The sequence below is a fragment of the Cricetulus griseus genome, chromosome 4 (genome assembly GCF_003668045.3).
Source record: "Cricetulus griseus strain 17A/GY chromosome 4, alternate assembly CriGri-PICRH-1.0, whole genome shotgun sequence".
Classification (NCBI taxonomy): domain Eukaryota; kingdom Metazoa; phylum Chordata; class Mammalia; order Rodentia; family Cricetidae; genus Cricetulus; species Cricetulus griseus.
The window spans coordinates 85,156,212-85,168,450 of record NC_048597.1 but is presented as its reverse complement, the minus strand read 5'-3'; positions in this window follow the sequence as shown (position 1 = coordinate 85,168,450).

Below are 12,239 nucleotides of genomic sequence, written 5' to 3'. Positions count from 1 at the left end.
AATCTTATGACAGGCCCTCATGGATCCCAGCAACTGAGGAGAGAGGACCCTGGCTGTGGTGACAGAGAAGAAAGGACAGTTCCCAGGGACGAGCTGAGGGAAGTGCCACCCACCAGGGCTTCATGGCTGACTGGCCAAGGAAGGAGAGAGAGAACAACTCACAGACAGTGTTGAGATTAAAAGCCCTGGAGTGAAAAGGACAGTGTCTCACGAACAAAAACCAGCAAAGTACAGAAAGGGAACAGAGGCAGGAGGATTCAGTTTAGATGCCTAAGTAGTGTTTAACGATGGACACATGACTGATTACTTTTGCACCTTGGCAACCAAAACATTTAAGGAAACAACAAGAAGGAAGACTGGTTTGGGTTCGTGTTTTCAGAGGTGTTACCCTGTCATGGCCGGGAGGTCGTGGTGTGGCAGAGCAACTCAACATTATGGCAGATGGGTTGCACATGGGAGTCACCTAACGTGACCAAGGCAAGATATGGCCCCTAAGACCATACCTCCAGTGACCTACTTCCTCTAATCAGGGAGGAAGTTGCAACACCTTCCAACCGTCTATTCAAATTTTGAATCCATCAATGGATTAGAGCGTTCTTTAGCTCAGAGCTGTGCCATTGCGTTGTCTCTAGACACACCCTCAAAGGCTTGCCCATGGAGAGTCTCCTAGGCGGCTCTCAGTCCAATCGAAATGGCAGTCTAAATTAACCATGGCACACAGCAACGACCCCCAGATACTGCTGGGCAGGAAGCCGTGTGACTCTGTCAGCAATACTCTCCTAAGCCATCACAGGAGTGGCTCCTGCTTTTCACCCATGTGTTCAGCCCCTCTACAAACACAACTACCACATCCCTACATATCCTCAGAGCCCTCAAAAGCCAGGATCCTGCATGCATAATGAACAGGTACTGGTAACACTTGTTCAGTGATCTCCCCCCACCTCTGTCTTAGTGTAGATGCTAAAGGGTGAAGACTTGACTCTCTGAGAGCCTGTAAAGGACTTGCCTCCCTGCCTGACGCTGGAGCCAGCAGGATGGAAACCCAGGCTGAGAGAGCACGTGTGGAATCAGCTCTTCTGTGCATTCTTGGGGAAGAATCTTGAAATGTTTGTTAAGTTGGATCCAAACAAGCTAGCTTTTTAGGTTATCTTTTAATTCTTAATTTTTTAATTTTTATTTTAGGTATATAAGTATTTTGCCTGAATGTATGTGTGTATGTATTATGTATTTATGCACCACACGTGCATGAAGTGCCTGCAGAAGCCAGAAAAGGGCATTAGATCCCCTGGTCCTGGAGTTACAGATTGTTGTGAGTCATTATGTGGGTGCTGGGAATTGAACCAAGGTCCTCTGCAGGAGCAGCCAGTGTGCTTAATCACTGAGTCATCTCTACATTATCTTTTCTGCTGAACAGAAGTTTTCGCCACTCTAATACATAAAAACAACAATAATCATAATTTGTAATTTAGCAATATTTTGTGAGTTAACTTCTAACGTTGCACAGTCGTATACCTAATTCATAGCTCACAGTAGCCAAACTCAATAGGATATTGGGTTGTCTTTGCAAGCACTTCTTGGATGATGCCCTCATGCATGGCCCTGAAAAGTCAGCCACCATCCTTTTGTTTTCTGTCTAAGCTTCGGATAACTTCTAATGTCTATCTTGCCTTAAGAAGTCAGAGCTCACCACAAGTATCATTTTCTCAAGAAACAATCCTAGTTACTTTCTGTTGCTATAACACAGCACCCGAGACATGGTTATTTATAAAGAAAGGGGGTTATTTAGATACAGTTCTGAAGGTAGGAGGTTCAAAATGGGACAGCCTCATCTGATGAGGGCCTCCTGCTACATCACAACAAAGAAGATGATATCTATGGCATAAGGAGATGATGGGCAGGAATGGCACATGGGTATCTGTGAGAGAGATGAAGACACAGAGGAGGCTACTTTGCACAGTCCACTTTTACAAAAGTGGATCCAGTCATGACTGGCCACACCTTCTAGTTTTGCTACACTGACAACCGAATTACAACATGGGCTTTAACAGGGACAAAACACACCAAAGTTTGGTACCAACCTTTCTTGTCTTCCCAGACAGTGTCAGATTGCCTGTTCATTTGCTTCTATGAAATCAATTTTTTTTCCTTTCATAGCAGTTATAGGAAAAACCACTCTGACATCTATTAAAGTAGCAAGAAAGACTTTGTTCAAGACTATTACAATAGATGTTATGATGCAACCCAGGCCCACCTGCCTAGGGGTGGCAATGGCCACAGAGGGCTGGGCTCTCCCTCTTGATAGAAGCAGTTTTCAACTGAGGTTCCCACTTCCCAAGTCTGTCAAGTTGACAACCAAGATTGTGATGACAACTGGGGTTTTCTGATCAAGAATCATGGTAAAAGAGCCTTGGGATTAAATATTACTAAGAAGAGATATGAAGCTTCTCAATAACCAGTTGTTAATCTATTATTACTATGATAAACTATCTGAGATAGTCAACTTATAAATAGGAAGACTATTTTGTCTCAAAGTTTTAGAGGTTTCAATATATGATTTTTTGGGAGCCCCGGTGATGGAACACACATATTGGGGACACACAGCAGGAGGCCAGGAGACAGAAAGGAAGAGAGAAGCATCCCACAGTCTCCTTTGAGGACACACTTTTGGTGACCTAAAGAATCCCCACTAGATGCCATTGAAGGTCCTGATACCTCTCAGTAGTGCCATCCTAGGGCACAGACCTTTAACACACTGGCTATGGGGAGCACTCAGGATCCAAACTCCAGCACCACTGAACAAGAATTTTGCTGAAGACAGGCCCACAGTAATCAGAGATTGGTGCTGGGGGATAAAGAGCTGATCAATTGCCCTATCAAGTGTGGAGTTTCTTCCTTCCTAAACTGATTTAACAGGAATAATGCTCACAGTGACCCAGACCTGGCAAGGGCAGGACAATTGTCAAGGCTGAAACCTAAAGTCTCAAGTCTACTGCAGGACTCAACTGAACTTGACCAAAGCTTGTCTAAGGAGAGACCACCTGCTTCCTCTCTGTAGCATGGGCCACAGGGTGACATCTGTCTACTCTTCCAGACTGACAACTCTTAGATAGCAAGGCCGTTGCTGACTTCCTGTTATCACACCAGCACCTGTGTCACACCCTGTGACTTGTGCCACTGGTGATGCTCAATAAATATCTCCTGCCCAGGTGTGGGGGTGTGACTCATTGGTAGAGCACTTGCCCTGCATGCATGAAACCCTAGTCTCCAGCACTGAAAATAAAAACATACATTATTTCCCCCCTCTCTCCCACTCCCCCAACCTTCCCCTTATCCCACCCCCATTTTGCTCCTCAGGGAGGGTAAAGCTTCCCATGGGGAATCAACAAAGTCTGTCCCATCACCACTTTGAGACAGGACCAAGGCCCTCCCCACTGTGTCTAGGCGAAGCAAGGTATCTCTCCATGGGAAATGCATTCCAAAAGCTAGTTCATGCACTAGGAATAGATCCTGGTTCCACTGCCAGAGGCCTCACAGACTGCCCAAGTCACCCATTGTCACCTGCATTCAGGGGGCCTAGCTCAGTCCTATGCAGGCTCCCCAGATGTCAGTCCAGAATCAGTGAGCTCCCACTTGGAAGTAGGATAAATACTGGTTCCACTGCCAGAGGCCCCACAGACTTCCCGGGCCTCCCAACTGACACCCACATTGAGGGGGCCTGGTTCATTCCTATGCTGGTTCCCCAGTTGTCAGACTGGAGCTCCCACTTGCTCAGGTCAGATGTTTCTGTGAGTTTCCCCATCCTGGTCTTGACCCCTTGGCTCATATTATTGCTCCTCCCTCTCTTCTACTGGACTCGGGGAGTTCAGCCCAGTGGTTAGTTGTGGACCTCTGCATCTGCTTCTATCAGTTACTGGATGAATGTTCTATACTGATAATTACAGTAGTCCTCAGTCTGATTACAGAGGAAGGCTAGTTCAAGCACCCTCTCCACTGTTGCTTAGAGTTTTATCTGGGGTCATCCTTGGGTATTCCTGGAAATTTCCCTAGTGCCAGGTTTCTCATTAATCCCATAATGGCTCCCTCTGTCAAGATAATTCTCTCCTTGAAAAGCATACATTTTCATGATATGAATTTATGTAATAAGATATTTTGTGCACGTTCACTTGGTGAATGAAAGAAAGAACAACCAGTGTTCTGAGCCAGGGGAAAGCCCCAGAAGACAGGAGACAGACCACACATAATATGCGTTCTCTGTCTGGCTGTGGTTACATTATTCTTTGTTTCTATTTGCTTCATTGCGCTTTTTCTCAGTTGGCTTCCTGGCTGGGAATTTATCTCCAGAGGATGGGAGAGCAACATTGGATGTGAGCTCCCAGCCGCACATTGGGCTGCTGGCTCAGCACTTTGCCTACAGAGACCCAGAAAGGGATGTGTGTGGAGCAACTGCCCTCTCTCCCCTCATGTGTCAGCTTTTGGCTATATGTTGCCCACCCTCTGGTGTGCTCGAGGCGCAAAGAGCAAGCTTGTTTCCTGCAGAGACACCACCCAGAAGCACCATGATGCTCTCTGCCATTGCCTTACAAGGCATAGCTCTTCTGTGATGAAGCCAGGGGATGCCTAGGTCGCTGTCTGGCCACTGAGACCTGTTCTACACAGCTAGGAAAAATACCCGGGATAGAGACAAGCTCAAATCATCTAACCGGGTGGAGATGGTCTCTGTCTGCCATCCACAAAGCCACATGAGACAGGCTCCATGCCAGGAACTGAGTGCTCTATTTACAACACACAGTGGGTGACATAAACTCACGGCCTGTCCTTCACCTGGAAAGGCGGTGAACACAGACTGATAAGAAGCTAATATGAAGTGTCTAGTGGCAGCTGGTTGTAACCCAGATATACAAAAATGTCAGATAAAAAAAAATCTCAAATACTTTAATCCTGACAGATCTGAACCCCCAAAGTCTAAATCTTAAAAGTTTGAAATGCTAACTATTGAAATTGTGGGAACTGCAATTCACATGTTAAAAGAAGACTCCGGCCGGGGTAGGAGCCATTCAGGAAGAGCTAAAGCTACTTGCTGTTAGGTGAAATGATTACTAGAAATGTGGTAAATATTGTGGGGTATGTCCGCTTCTGTGATTCAGGTCCTAATGGCCTGCTCCTGAGGTACACCTCCTCACACCCAGCTCCTGAGGTACACCTCCTCACACCCTGCTCCTGAGGTACATCTCCTCATAGCCTGCCCCTGAGCTACACCTCCTCACACTCTGCTCCAGCGTTTCAGTGCTCAAATGACAAATCCCCTCCTTGGAGTTTTGGTTTTCTTTTTAGTTTTATTTTTGTTGTTGCTGTTGTTAAATTTATGTAGGCAGCCCAAGTTTCTTAGAAATCACTATACTGTTCATTCCATCTTTTTGTTACTTCTAATATTGGAGGCATAAATTGTGTGAAGACTTTCAGAGAGTTCTTATTTTTTGCATTTTTTAAAGATTTATTTATTTATTATGTATACAGTGTTCAGTCTGCATGTACCCAGGCCAGAAGAGGGCACCAGATCTCATTACAGATGGTTGTGAGCCACCATATGGTTTCTGGGAATCGATCTCAGGACCTTTGGAAGAACAACCAGTGCTCTTAACCACTGAGCCATCTCTCCAACCCCATTTTTTGCATTTTGTACATTTGACTCATTAAAGTTCATTACCATGGCATTGACTTTGCATATAAGCCTTTTGTGTTTGTGTGTGAAAAGGTTAAGGTTTCCTCAATACATGAAAACATGTCCTTTTTGTGTGTCTACACATGTGAACGGTAGAATTTTCAGAAATATCGGCTCCAACATTGGCTGCATCCTCGCTTGTCACCTTTCACAGTTTTGATGTGAAAACACAAAACTGTTTTGTGATCACATCAAATGACTTGAGGTGTCTTTTACAATATTGCAGATGACCAAGTGTAATGTTGGATATACAGAATTGTCAGCCCCAGATGTACACATTTCATTTTTTGACAGATCTCTTTATGAAAACAATTTTTCTGTTCACAACTGTGCATTATCATATAGACCTGATGCTTAAGCTTGTAAACACATGTTATGATTGCCTATTTTATTGTGTGAAGTTGCCAATAACTGTTCTGTCACATTTTTATGTGTTCCAAAATGGATTTCCTTTTTTAAATGCTTGTTATTTTTCCAGATATTGTATTTTTGGAACCCTGAGGCATGTGCACCTCTCTCTCTCTCTCTCTCTCTCTGTGTGTGTGTGTGTGTGTGTGTGTGTGTGTGTGTGTGTGTATAGGTACCATGGTATGTGCTCAGATATTGAAGGAAAACCTCCAGTGTTGGTCCAAGCCTTCCATCTTGCTTGAGAGATTTCTTGTCACTCGGCAGTGTCGACACAAGCTAGGTGACCCACGGATTCGAATGGCTTATGCAGTCTCTGCTTATTCTCTTGTCCCAGGAGTATGGGAATGACAGATGTGCAGCCTTGCATTGAACCCAAACTCAGGTTCTCACAGTTGCATGGAAAATGCTTTACTCCTGAATCAGCTCCCTAGTCCTGTCTGCTTGTCTGTCTGCCTTTCTGTTTATTTTTAAGAGGCCTTGATCTAGCACTATCCAAAAACAAAGTAAAATACTAATGTTTTTCTTTTTTAAAAACATATATCCTTATAATTGTACATTTTTCTTTTAATTTTTCATATTTATTTTATCTGCTGTGTATGAGTGTTTTGCTCATACATATGTCTGTGTACTATAGTGCCATGTGGGGTGCTGAGACTTGAACCCAGGTCCTCTGCAAAAAACAAGTGCTTTTAACCACTGAGCCATCTCTACAGTACTATCAAACACTCTTCAAAGAGCAGTGAACAAAAAGATGAGATATGTGACCTTTGAAAGCTTATAGCTAAGAAAGGCTTTAAAAAGACATACTATTGTGATAACATCATGTGTCCTCTGAATAGGATAAAAGAGAATGGGGACCTCCGTGGGAAGCTGTCCTTGTGGAGCTGCAGTCAGATCCAGCCGAGCAGCCCATGGTTCATTATCTGAGAGGGAGAGTATGGATAAAAGGATGGCGGCGACAGACCTAATGTTGCTGGGGGTCAGAAGTACAATTTTGTTTTTGTTGTTGTTTGTTTGTTTGTTTGTTTTTCAAGACAGTGTTTCTCTGTGTATCCCTGGCTGTCCTGGAACTCACTCTGTAGACCAGGCTGGCCTTGAACTTAGAGATCATTTGACTCTGTCTCCAGAGTGCTAGGATTAAAGGTGTGCACCACCACTGCCCGGCACCAGAAAGTACAATTTTAGAAACAGAAGTCAGGCAACCTTTTGCTAGAAGGGTGGCACTGGGGTCCCTACCTCAAGGGAGTGAGTCAACTGAGCATATGGAAGACTGTCTGAGATAGGATGAGAAGCAGACGTGCAAAGGCCCTGAGGTAGAGCTTACCTGATGTGTTGAAACACAGAGGAAACCAACGAAGGGAGATGGACTTAGCTAGGAGAAAGGGGAGGGACCAGGCAGGGGTGACTGTAAAAATCGTGGGAAGACTGGGTATTTGGGGGCTAAGATATTGGACCACCAAATGCAAAACGTGAGACTCCATTCACAGCCACCAAGTCAGAGCTATACCATCACGTGTACTCACTCCAGAGCACTGGTGAAAGGCTTGAGTGACCTACAGTTCCATCTTTTCTATTTACCTGAGCAATGAGGCCAATGCCAGTAGGGAGTTCTGGGTGCAGTGGGGAGCTCTGGCTGCAGAGGAACACCATCTGAGGCCCTGACTAGTGCAAGAAGTGAAGAACAGCAAGACTGTGCCCTTTCATTTTCCAGCTCTGCTTGTGTTCCCTAGCAGGTGCCCATGCAGCAGCTGGGCTAGAGAGTTTCCCCCAACCAGTAAGGGCAGCCATAGCCGGCCCCCTCCTCAGCTCCATCCCTTTCTCATTGGCAGGTCTGAAGCTGCTAGTCTTTGTAGAGAGAGTAAGTCAGCCCTCAGGGGCTTGTCTTCTTCAAACCATGCGGTTCACAGAAATGTGAGCATCTTGGGGCTAAGCACTGGTGCTGAGCCTAAAATTGAATGCAGGTGTGGGGGTGCCATTCTCTGAAGATGGGCCAGGGCTGGCAGGCCCTGCTAACAAAGGGCAGTTCTGTGGTTAAGCAAGGGAGAAGCCCACAGGGAAGAACACGCTGCTCACTCATGGCTCTGAATGCCTTATTTCTGCTCCCTTCAACACGTGCCCACAGGAATTCATGTGTGTTTGTGCGTGTGTGTGTGTGTGTGTGTGTGTGTGTGTGTGCGCGCGCGCGCGCGTGTGCGTGTGCGTGTGCGTGTGCGTGTGTGTGTGTGTGTGTGTGTGCGCGCGCGCGTGTGCGTGCGCGTGTGCGTGCGCGTGTGCGTGTGTGTGTGTGTGTGTGTGTGTGTGTGTGTGTGTGTGTGTTACAGGGCTAGAGGTTGACTGGCTAGCTGGCTTCCAAATGAATTCCTCAGGAAGACAGCCACCAGTGCAAATGTCAGTCTCCACCCAGGAAATCACCCACACGTTGTCAGTAACTTTAAATGCTCCCTTTCCAGTAACTGATTCTTGCTATAGGAGTCCTCTTCCTTTTTCCAAGCAAATCATCATTAATTGCCAGAAACACAAACATAAATGCTGGAAAGTAGAATGCTCTGTCCACATTTTGATTCTTTCTTTAGATGAATATCATGATAGGTGAGTGCCCAATGAGCACTGTTACCTCTGTGTAACAGCAAGCTCTGGTCACACCCAGGAACAAGGTCCCCCTGTTCCATGGACTGACAGGTGTGTCATCATACACACCACTTATATTTGAATGCAACATCAGTGTTCTCAAATCATGACCTCTGGGGGGGGGAGGGCTGAGCTTGCACACCACCTGTGAGTCATCGGGGTCCACAGATGCCCACAGAGATAGAATTTGTGGCATTGTCACTGTGTGTATTTGTGCCACTTGCTCTGCCCCAAGTCCCAGGGGTGTGATACTCACATCGGGGTGAATCCTACACACCCACTGAGATTCACAGCCTCCTAAAAACCAGCATCAAGAGCCAAGAACTCCTTAGCACTGTGGAACCTTGTCTTCTCATGTCCGTATGACCAGCTGAGACACTGCCGGGCATCAGGAGAAGGCAGGAATGATCATGGATGCTCAGATGCTACATCTCCATCCCCAAGGCGTTCCCCTCTGCAGTTGGTCCACTGCATGAAAACACTGCTTTACACTGTCCATGTCACTTTAAAGACAACTGAAAATCTGACCTGGTAACTTTATCTCCCAGGCAACCCATCTCTCTTAGGGAGGGAAAAAAAAAAAAAAAGCTTCTCAGAAAAGCAAATTCAAACCAAGGCTTCTTTCATTGTCCTTGTGTGTCTGTTTATAGCCATTGAGGCTCCATACGTGTCTGCTCTCGGTGTGTATGGGGGGTGTGAAACTTTAAACACCTTTGGCATTTTGGACTTTGATAACCATGCAGGGATAACCTCCAGGTATAGCCCTGTCCACCTGCCATCATTACCTTGGTCCCCAAGAGTTGAAAAATATTTATGACTTCTTCATGTCAGGGCTTCTGAAAAGATTCAGAGGAGCCCAACCTGAGCCGGCTTGCCTGCCTGCTTGTTCTTTCCTATAGTGAGTCTCAGGTCCTCCCATGCTCCTCCCTCCTGACAGCAGTGGGTGCTGCCCCATGTGCCCAGCCCCATGCATAGCATGCCCGCCCCCTTTCTGGAATCATGACAGACCTCTCTTCATCTGCTGCTCTGTCTAAGCCTCTAATTTCCTATGAAAACACTACATTTCAAATTAGACAGCACAGCGCATGCCTGAGAAAAGAGGACAGAGCACCACCACCGTCACTTTAGGATCTCTGTCTGTTAGTGTAATAAATAGTGCAGTCTTTGCCCATCGAGCAGTAATATTGGGATTGGAGTCCTGTCTCCAGGTGCTGACAACCCCAGAGAGGTATTTTTGTTTGTTTGTTTGTTTTGTTTTTTGCTTTTTGGGTTTTTTTGTTTGTTTGTTTTTCGAGACAGGGTTTCTCTGTGTAGCTTGGGAGTCTATCCTGGCACTCACTCTGGAGACCAGGCTGGCCTCGAACTCACAGAGATCGGCCTGCCTCTGCCTCCCGAGTGCTGGGATTAAAGGCGTGAGCCACCAACACCCAGTGCCAGAGGGGTGTTTTAAGGTATCTCTCACTACACTGTAGCAAACTGAATCCAAGCTCTACACACAGACACACACACACACACACACACACACACACACACACACACACACACACACACACTGTATCCCTCCCCCAGCCCCCTGCCTCCATGTTTAGCATCTCTATCCACTGTTTTTTTGTCAATGTTGAGACCCTGCTGTTCTTGGCTCTTCTCTCTCCATCCCAGTCCATCACACCACCCTGTCAACTCCACCACCGCTCAACCCCTCCACTGCTCGCCATCCATCTCTGCTACCCTAGCCAGTATTCTTGCTAGTCCGGATGCTTTCAACAGCCTCCCTCTCTATCTCTCCATGCAATAAGCCAAACTACCATAGTAAACTATGAATCACTTACCCTAACATCCTTGCTGTAAAGTAGGCAGTTGTGGGCCTGGTGTAACCTCAGCACGTGGGGGGGCGGGGGTGTTGGGAAGATCAAGGCTTGGAGGCCAGCCTGAGCTATATACTGAGACCCTCTCTCAAAGCGAGATTTTAAATGAAGCCATCAGTTGTGCTGTGATGTGAATTTATAGCACACCTGTGGACCACCACTTCATTATCACTCTTCTTTCTGTCTTTGGTTGCCAGACCCTAGCCACCCCACATTTCCTAGTCCCCCCGCCCCGCTCCACCTGGGATGCCCTCTGATGTATGCTTAGCCCAGGTTGGCCCAGGTGACAGACATTACCCCCACTCACCAAGATCTCTGGTCCTCTCTTCATGCCAGGCTCTTATCTTCCAGGAACTAGGTGTGGCATAGGATTTGCTACAGCCAGGGAAATGTTAGCGGAAGGGGTATGTGTCACCTCCAAGCTGAGGCAGCTAAGATCCAGGTGCATTGCTCCATGTTCTGACTCTCCCTGTCATGTGCTGGAAGGCAAGCATACACGGAGGTGCCAGAGCCTCCTGGATCATGGGGACACACATGGAGGACAACTGGCCTGAAGAGCTGCCCAGACCCTCAGCCCTATGAGGTGAATGAGTACAGCTGAATTACGCTGAGCCACTGAGATTTGGGGGTCTACTCTCCTTCCTAGGGCTAACGCAGCTTAGTTAAAATTGTCATTCTTCATACCACAGACATGTCCTCAAATTTGGTCTCCTTTCTGCTCTCTGGAAGCCTTCCTTCCTTTCCCTTACTGTTTATCGTGGTTTGTAATTATGTTTTGCCCTGTATTTTTGGTTATCTGTTTCATGCAGTGGTGGCAGAATCCATCTGGGCAGCGACTTGGTCAGATGTGTGTGCCAGGGAGCCTCTAATGAGCCTGTGCATAGAGCCCGTTTGCCAGAGGCGTTTCAACATGAATGAACAAACAAATGAATGAATGATGAAAAACGTAGCTGCTATGTATTCAGCCAAATCGAAGAGAGAGAAGTGGCATGGCGGGAGTAGAAATGGCCAGGAAACGCAGTAGCTTCAGCTGCCTGTGTGTTGCTCCCATTCCACCATCTGAGGTGGCCAGACCTTTTTCTCTCAGTTTCCTGTAAAAATTCTTTACATATCTGAGAACAGACCCAGCGGTAGAGTGTGCTGCAAGGACTCTGGGGCACCACCACATCTGCCCCATGCAAATACTCCAGGGCACCGTATCTGCCCCAGGCTCTCATTGACCCTCCACAGAGATTCAGACATGGGGGCAGGTGCCAAGAGCAAGGTGGGATTCAGAACAAATGGGAAACTGTCACAGCAAGCTCTATCAAAAGTGCCCAATGGGGGCAACACCCTTGAGACTTTCCTGTAATGTACATCTTATCACAGCATCCAGAATAATCCTGGTCCCTAGGGAGGAAAGGGAAGTCACAGGAGGGAGAGAGACCCACGGAAAAGTGCATGGCGTCCCTGTCATCACCATCTCTCATTAAGCAGGTGTGTAGTACACACTGGGCTGGATACAAAGGCTGAGGAGGCAGTGGGCACCCAAGACAGTACCTGTCCTGGGCCAGGGGACTTAGGCTCCATTCTTTCTCCACATATGTGTTGAAAAACTCCCTAAAGCCAGGGCATTCATA